Here is a 7,374-nt window from a genome sequence, read left to right as displayed (position 1 = left end):
CTATCGGTTTGTATAGATTTTGTATTTTACAATTTATTAAATTGTCAACTATCTATTTCTTCCATTTATTGTTCATCTAATTATATATTCATTGAATATTATTTGCTTGACAGTATTTGAATATGTTATTATTAGATATCTGAACAATCTTTGGAACTACAATTGACTATAGTGAACTTTTATCTTTATGAGGAGAAAGTTTAATTAGCCAAGTCGATTTCACAACTATGAGATTTTCATTATTAATCCTTAATATGTATTATGGTTACATAGTGAACTAGTCAGAATATGTATGTGTTATTATAAGCAGTTGCTGAACCACCGACTGGCCCGACGTGCAATGTTTTATGATGTAGGAGTAGGTTGGAAGAAAGCTAGGGGCGGCCAGACCGAAACGTGGTACAAATCCATGAAGTCACTGACAATTGGACTGAGTCATGCTGGTAGGTGTAGACTACCTGGTTGGGATTCGCGAGATGATAGCAATCGATGGTTAGAGACCTTGAATGACATGGCTCAAAATCGTTTGCAATGGCGAAGGTGCATCCACTCTTTGTGTTCTTCTAAATTCTACTAATTGACTACATGATTTCAACTATGAAAAATTATTTGTTGAATATGTTTATTTTGTAAAATACTCATCCTAATTAACTGATTCTAAATAAACTTTTTTTTCATTAGTTGTTCACTTGAATGATGATCGAAACAAAGAAAAAGTGAAGAAAGCACAAATTTTTAAATGAAATTAGTATCATAATACAAATTACAGACAGTTAGTTGTACATTAATTAGCACAATCACATACACACACAAATATCATGCCTAAACCTCGATTTCAATCAATAATACTTTACACAAACTGAACAAGTCAGATATATGATAAAATGTTGACCTGTTTCGATAACTACTTTCATCGATGTTAATAAATGAACATTCCTAGTGTATTTTTGATGTTTTTTTTAAAGAGAAATATAATGTAACAAATTTTCAAATGTATTAATAAATAAAATACGCATATTTTTACGTTATAAACTGTAGGATTCTTGTTATAACGCTAGGGTTTCTTGTTATAACAATCCTTTTACTTTTTACACGTATGTGGGACGTTAATTTACCTTAGACGAATATCTACACTAGATCCCCATCCAGTGTCTATTCTACAGGACTTCAACATAACTCAGATTAAGAACACGAAATTAGCCTGACTAGTACGTCAATATGTTTCCACACCAAAATCCGACACAATCCAACAACAAGGAACAGTCAATCAGTAATGATAAGGATAGGGGAATATATAACACATATAACACCTGTCATCCTATCTAATGTCTGACTCAGCAAAACAACCAATCATTGTCACTCTCGCCCACACATCATTTTACACTGAAAAAAACAGTATGCACATATGCCAACTAGAGACTGACCAGTTGCAGTCCTAAAAACATCAATGGGAAGATCCAAACAAACAATACTAAGTAAATAAAATGAAATAGTTTGAGTGTTAGTAATGTTGTTTAATTCAATTGAAATGCCTATTATTTGAATGAGAGTACTTCATATATTATATAAATATTTATAAAAACAAACAGGTTAGAGGTTATTTGGAGATGGAATTCAGAAACATATATGGGGTTAGTAGGTGAGGCAGTAATTATTAAATGAGGTCCGGAAACAGTTAAGACAGAATGTGTGATAATTATAGGGGTTGTAAAAGATTTACATAAGATTACTGGAATTAGAAATTGATGAGATGGGCAATAATTGAACAGGATTCGAAAAGTGTTTACATAAGTAAATGAAAACCTATGAATGAAGGGATGATATTACTTACTTACGCCTGTTACTCCCAATGGAGCATAGGCCGCCGACCAGCTTTCTCCAACCCACTCTGTCCTGGGCTTCCTTTTCTAGTTCTATCCAGTTTTTGTTCATTCTTCTCATGTCTGTCTCTATTTTTCGGCGTAATGTGTTCTTTGGTCTTCCTCTTCTCCTTTGACCTTCAGGATTCCATGTGAGGGCTTGTCTTGTGACGCAACTAGCTGATTTCCTCAAAGTGTGACCAATCCACTTCCAGCGCTTCTTCCTGATTTCTTCCTCTGCTGAAATCTGGTTTGTTGTCTCCCACAGTAACTTGTTGCTGATAGTGTCTGGCCATCTGATCCGAAGTATCTTGCGTAGACAGCTGTTAATAAACACTTGTATCTTCTGGATAATGGCTTTCGTAGTTCTCCACGTCTCCGCCCCATACAGTAGAACTGTCTTGACATTTGTATTGAAAATTCTAACCTTGGTGTTGGTTGACAATTGTTTTGAGTTCCAGATGTTTTTCAGTTGTAGGTATGCTGCTCTTGCTTTGCCGATCCGCGCCCTCACATCTGCATCTGATCCACCGTGTTCATCAATGATGCTGCCCAGATATGTAAAGGTTTCCACATCCTCCAAAGCTTCTCTGTCAAGTGTAATTGGATTGGTGCATATTGTATTGTATCGGAGAGTCTTGCTTTTCTCTTTGTTTATATTGAGACCTACTGCTGCTGAGGCTGCTGCTACATTGGTCGTTTTCTCCTGCATTTGTTGTTGCGTTTGTGATAGAAGAGCCAGATCATCTGCGAAGTCTAAATCGTCAAGCTGCATCCTGCCTGTCCACTGTATCCCGTGATTTCCTCCAGATGTTGACATCTTCATGATCCAGTCTATTACCAGGAGAAAGAGAAAGGGTGAGAGTAAGCAACCTTGCCTAACACCGGTCTTTACCTCGAATGAATCGGTGAGTTGTCATCCATGCACGATTTGGCAGTTTAATACATCATAGGAGTTCCGTATGATATTGACTATCTTCTCAGGCACGCCGTAGTGTCGAAGAAGCCTCCATAGTGTCGTCCTGTCCACGCTATCAAATGCTTTCTCGTAGTCGATGAAGTTGATGTAGAGTGATGAGTTCCATTCGATCGATTGTTCCACAATGATCCGCAGAGTTGCGATTTGATCTGTGCACGATCTATCCTTACGAAATCCAGCTTGTTGATCTCGAAGTTGGGCGTCCACGGAATCCTTCATCCTGTTTAACAATACTCTGTTGAAGACTTTTTCTGGTATTGAGAGAAGAGTGATTCCCCTGTAGTTGTCACACTGTCATCGCTAAATCTTCCACATATTTACGTTTGTCGGTTCTGATTCTCCTCTTCACTTGCTTGTTTGCCTCTGTGTATTCGGCTTGTGCCTTGGCTTTTTCCGCTCTTGTTCGGCTGATATTGATTTCTGCCTTCTTGTTCCTCCTTTCTTCAATTTTATCCAGTGTACCAACAGTGATCCATTCCTTGTGATGGTGCTTCTTTTGGCCCAGAACCTCTTGACATGTTGAAACGATTGCCTCCTTGATACCTTTCCAGTTGCTCTCCATGGCAGTCCCCTCTCCATTGAGTAGATCATGAAAGGCCTGGAACCTGTTGCTGCGGGCTATGTTGAATTTGTTGAGTTTGTCTGCATCTCGAAGAAAGGCCGTATTAAACTTTTGTGATGTTGTCCGCGCCGTTGTCCAGTGCTTCTTGAGTTTTAGTTTCATCTTGGCGACCAGCAAATGATGATCGGATGCTATATCAGCTCCTCTTCTGGTTCTCACATCCTCCATCGTCCTCCTGAACTTTTTGTTGATGCAGATATGGTCGATTTGATTCTGTGTAATGTGATCCGGTGAAATCCAAGTGGCTTTGTGTATGTTTTTGTGTGGGAATATGGTGCCACCTATGACCAGTTTATTGAAGGCACATAGGTTTGCAAATCTCTTACCATTTTCGTTCCTTTCTCCCAGTCCATGTTGTCCCATGACGTCTTCGTATCCAGTGTTGTCCATTCCAACCTTAGCATTGAGATCTCCCATCAGAATTGTCAGGTCCTTGGTTGGGCACTTCTCGACGATCGACTGCAGCCTATCGTAGAATTGGTCTTTAGCGTCTTCATCGTAGTCGTTGGTAGGCGCATAGCATTGGATGACGTTCATTGTAATGCCCTCTCTCTTTGTTTTGAAGGAGGCTTTGATGATCCTTGGTCCATGAGATTCCCATCCAATAAGTGCATTTTGTGCTTTTCTGGACAGCATCAATGCAACTCCTTGTGTATGTGGGGCATTTTTTTCTTCATGACCGGAGTATAACAGAAGTTCTCCTGAAGACAGTCGTTTTTGTCCAACCTGCATCCAATGTGTTTCGCTGATTCCAAGAACCTCCAGGTTGTATTTTCTCATTTCTGCAGCAATTTGGAAGACTCTTCCGGTCTCCCACATTGTTCGGACATTCCATGTACCTATAAAAATTTTCGCTCTGGTTGTAAGAAGGTGCATCGGCCTCATGACTTCCGAAGGAACTCGGCTTTCATCATGAGACGTCATAATTATTCCTTCTACTCCCAGGGCAGAGTTTGAAAGGTTTGAATGATTTTTTCTGGTTAGCGTTTTTTTAGCGAGTTGATTTTCTACGGGATGGGGTCGCTAACCCCATGCCCAACCCTCCTCCTTTACCCGGGCTTGGGACCGGCAGCAACCCCCAGAGGAGCTACAGGCGGAGTTAAGGGATGATATTGGTGTACATAAAATAAAAGTTAATTTAGGGAAGACCTCATAACAAAATAAATATTAATAAAATAATCATAATGACAAAAAAATAAGGTAGTGATAAGTTTATTATTGTCTCTTTCTGAATACATAAGTTAGTTTCAGTTTTTTCTTGCTACTGATTCGGCAAACCGGAGAGACACTGCGTATTTTGGTCTGCTAATAATTTTGAAAGGTTGTAGAATGTCAATAGTATACCCAGTGTCAATTAAATGTCGAGCTATTGTAGTGTTTAGAGCCGTTCCACCTTTTAGTCTCAGATTCTTTGGAACGTAGTTCGAAATGTGAACATGTACTCCTCTCTCTGTTCTTCCAGCGCATGTGCTTTGGCACATACATTTAAATTGGTAAATGCATTTGGGGGTACTGAGAAATGAGGGCCTGTCAATCTTTGTTTGTTTGAGTGAGCAGTTCGTTTCACATAACGTCTTTAGTTTTGCTTATGGATAAGCAACCTTAATTACGGCGTTTATCCTGTGGTTAGTTATTCCAATGATTTTATCTCCGAAGTCCAGATATAAGAAGCAGGTTTTTTTCCACTGTATCGTACATAACACACGTTGATTTTGGCATACTTCTTAATGAGTTTCTCTCGATTTTCATTTTCACGTAGACAAGCTCTCCCATGCTTTCCTTTGAGCAAAGTTTATGAGCGCGGTCAAAAAAGGCTCGTACAATCCCCTTTTTTGTGACTCAGACAGAAGCTGTCGTAATTTAGGTAAACTCCACTCCATGTACTTTTACGATGGATGTGTCTCTGTAGTGTGCCGTCTGAATTTCGTTTGATTCCAATATCAAGGAAATGAGATATACCTTCTACCACATGTCCCATAGTAAAATCTATATCATTATATTCTTTGTTGAACAGATTGATTAGGTACATAGAATGCTTAGGATTGTTGCAGACAAGAAATGTGTCATCAACATATCTACAATAGAGTGTGGTTCCTTCGATTCCGTGCATCTGTCCCAGGTTCCTCATACACATATCAGCCAGAATTGGGCCAAGAAAGTTACCCATGGCTACTCTATCAATTTGGCGGCACAACACAGTACTGTAGACTGAAATTGTATATTTTTGGTGCACATGAAGAGCTGTTTGGATTCAAAATTTGGTAAGGGAGGGAGTTCAGGATATTCACGTAATACTGGCCATTTCTTCCAAAGGAATTTTTGTGAAGAGAAATGAGACGTCGAATGATACCTGTTGTAACTTTACAAAATAAACAAAGGACGTATGACAATTCGTTATTGATTTTATGTCCGGCTTCTATCACGTGAATTATCCACTAATGGAAATACGACTTTTCCGACCTTAACACTGTGACAATCAGTGACGTTCGATCAGTATGAGTAATCTAGCGTCCTTTATCCGCCTAGCCCTTCCACTTGAGTCCAGAACATCAATGACAGCTTCTGTTATGCGAATCGTTTATTTCAAGCATACTCGGTTTATATACTAGAGAGACAGACCACGTCACACCATAAAATAGAAAATAATATTTATGCAAGATCAGGCCAAATGTGGCTGTGAACGTGGGAGACAGTAATCAATAAACTGAGTATAATTTAGGAACAGTAAATCGTATAATAATAATCAATAGGTCAAAATGAAGCTTATAATAAGACGAATATAGATATACATAATCTAGTTACTGAATAGTTATACAATAAGAATATATATAGAATAATAGTGCAACAATAGGTCCCGCAAGTTATCCGTACTTACTTCTTCCCTAGGATATAACAATACCATAAATTTATCGGAAGCATTAAGGTTATTATCAAGGTTTTGTACAAATTCGAAACCACCCTTAAGACAGTAGGTAGCAAGTTTCTTGCAGATTGGTTCTAAACACCTCGTCAACCAGCAAGCGAGTTTATAGAAAGGTGACTTAGTCAATAGATAATATTAGCCTTATCAAGATGTTTGGTTTGTCTATTATAGGTAAGCCGTACAAGATAATTGTGGTTCGTTCGGTTTGAGTTCATCGTAGGTAGATTTATCGATTAAGTCCTTAAAGATTTCGCTTAACTTGCATAAAGACGCTTCTGACTCCACGAGATTTATCATCGACCATACTCAGAAAGATCTGACAGATGTGAAAAAAATTCTATCGAAAAAGATAATGGATTATATGATAGCCAACTACCTTTAACGGTTTGATACAAATACAGGGAATTAAGACCAATAATTGAATCTTTCTGAAGTGTCCCATTGGCTGGTACACGTTCAACCATAGAATACAAATATAGATGGCTGACTTAACATTGTCAAATTCTAGCACAAATATTGAGTACATAATAAAACAGTCTGTCAGTTGTTTTTTGAACCATATATCTACAGTTCACCATAAAATGACTAAGATTTTTAGATAAACGAGTTTTTTGTATGTTTAAACTTAATTATTTATTTACACAAAAACACTCACTTGGTAGTAAGTAGTGAGCTCAGTAACTGAGAAGCCAAAATTCTGCATATTATTGCAATCCTTATGGCTTCTTTTCAAATTAAATTACTTCTGCACGCAAAGACCAGTCTGTCGACTACAGACATTTTAACAGTATAGCCTAACTTATTTACAGGTATTGAAATTTTACAGTATATTCAGAAGGGGATTTGTGGAGATTTCAGTATATTTCAAAGTTGAAATCATGAGTCAATTGAAGCTAGACCACCATCGAAAACCTGGAAGCACTGGACGGCCGTTTCGTCCTATTATGGGACCCCTCAGCAGTGCGCATCCACGATCCCGCATTCGCGAGAT

Source organism: Schistosoma mansoni, chromosome 1 (genome assembly GCF_000237925.1).
Source record: "Schistosoma mansoni strain Puerto Rico chromosome 1, complete genome".
Taxonomy (NCBI): domain Eukaryota; kingdom Metazoa; phylum Platyhelminthes; class Trematoda; order Strigeidida; family Schistosomatidae; genus Schistosoma; species Schistosoma mansoni.
This window is presented reverse-complemented; position numbering follows the sequence as displayed.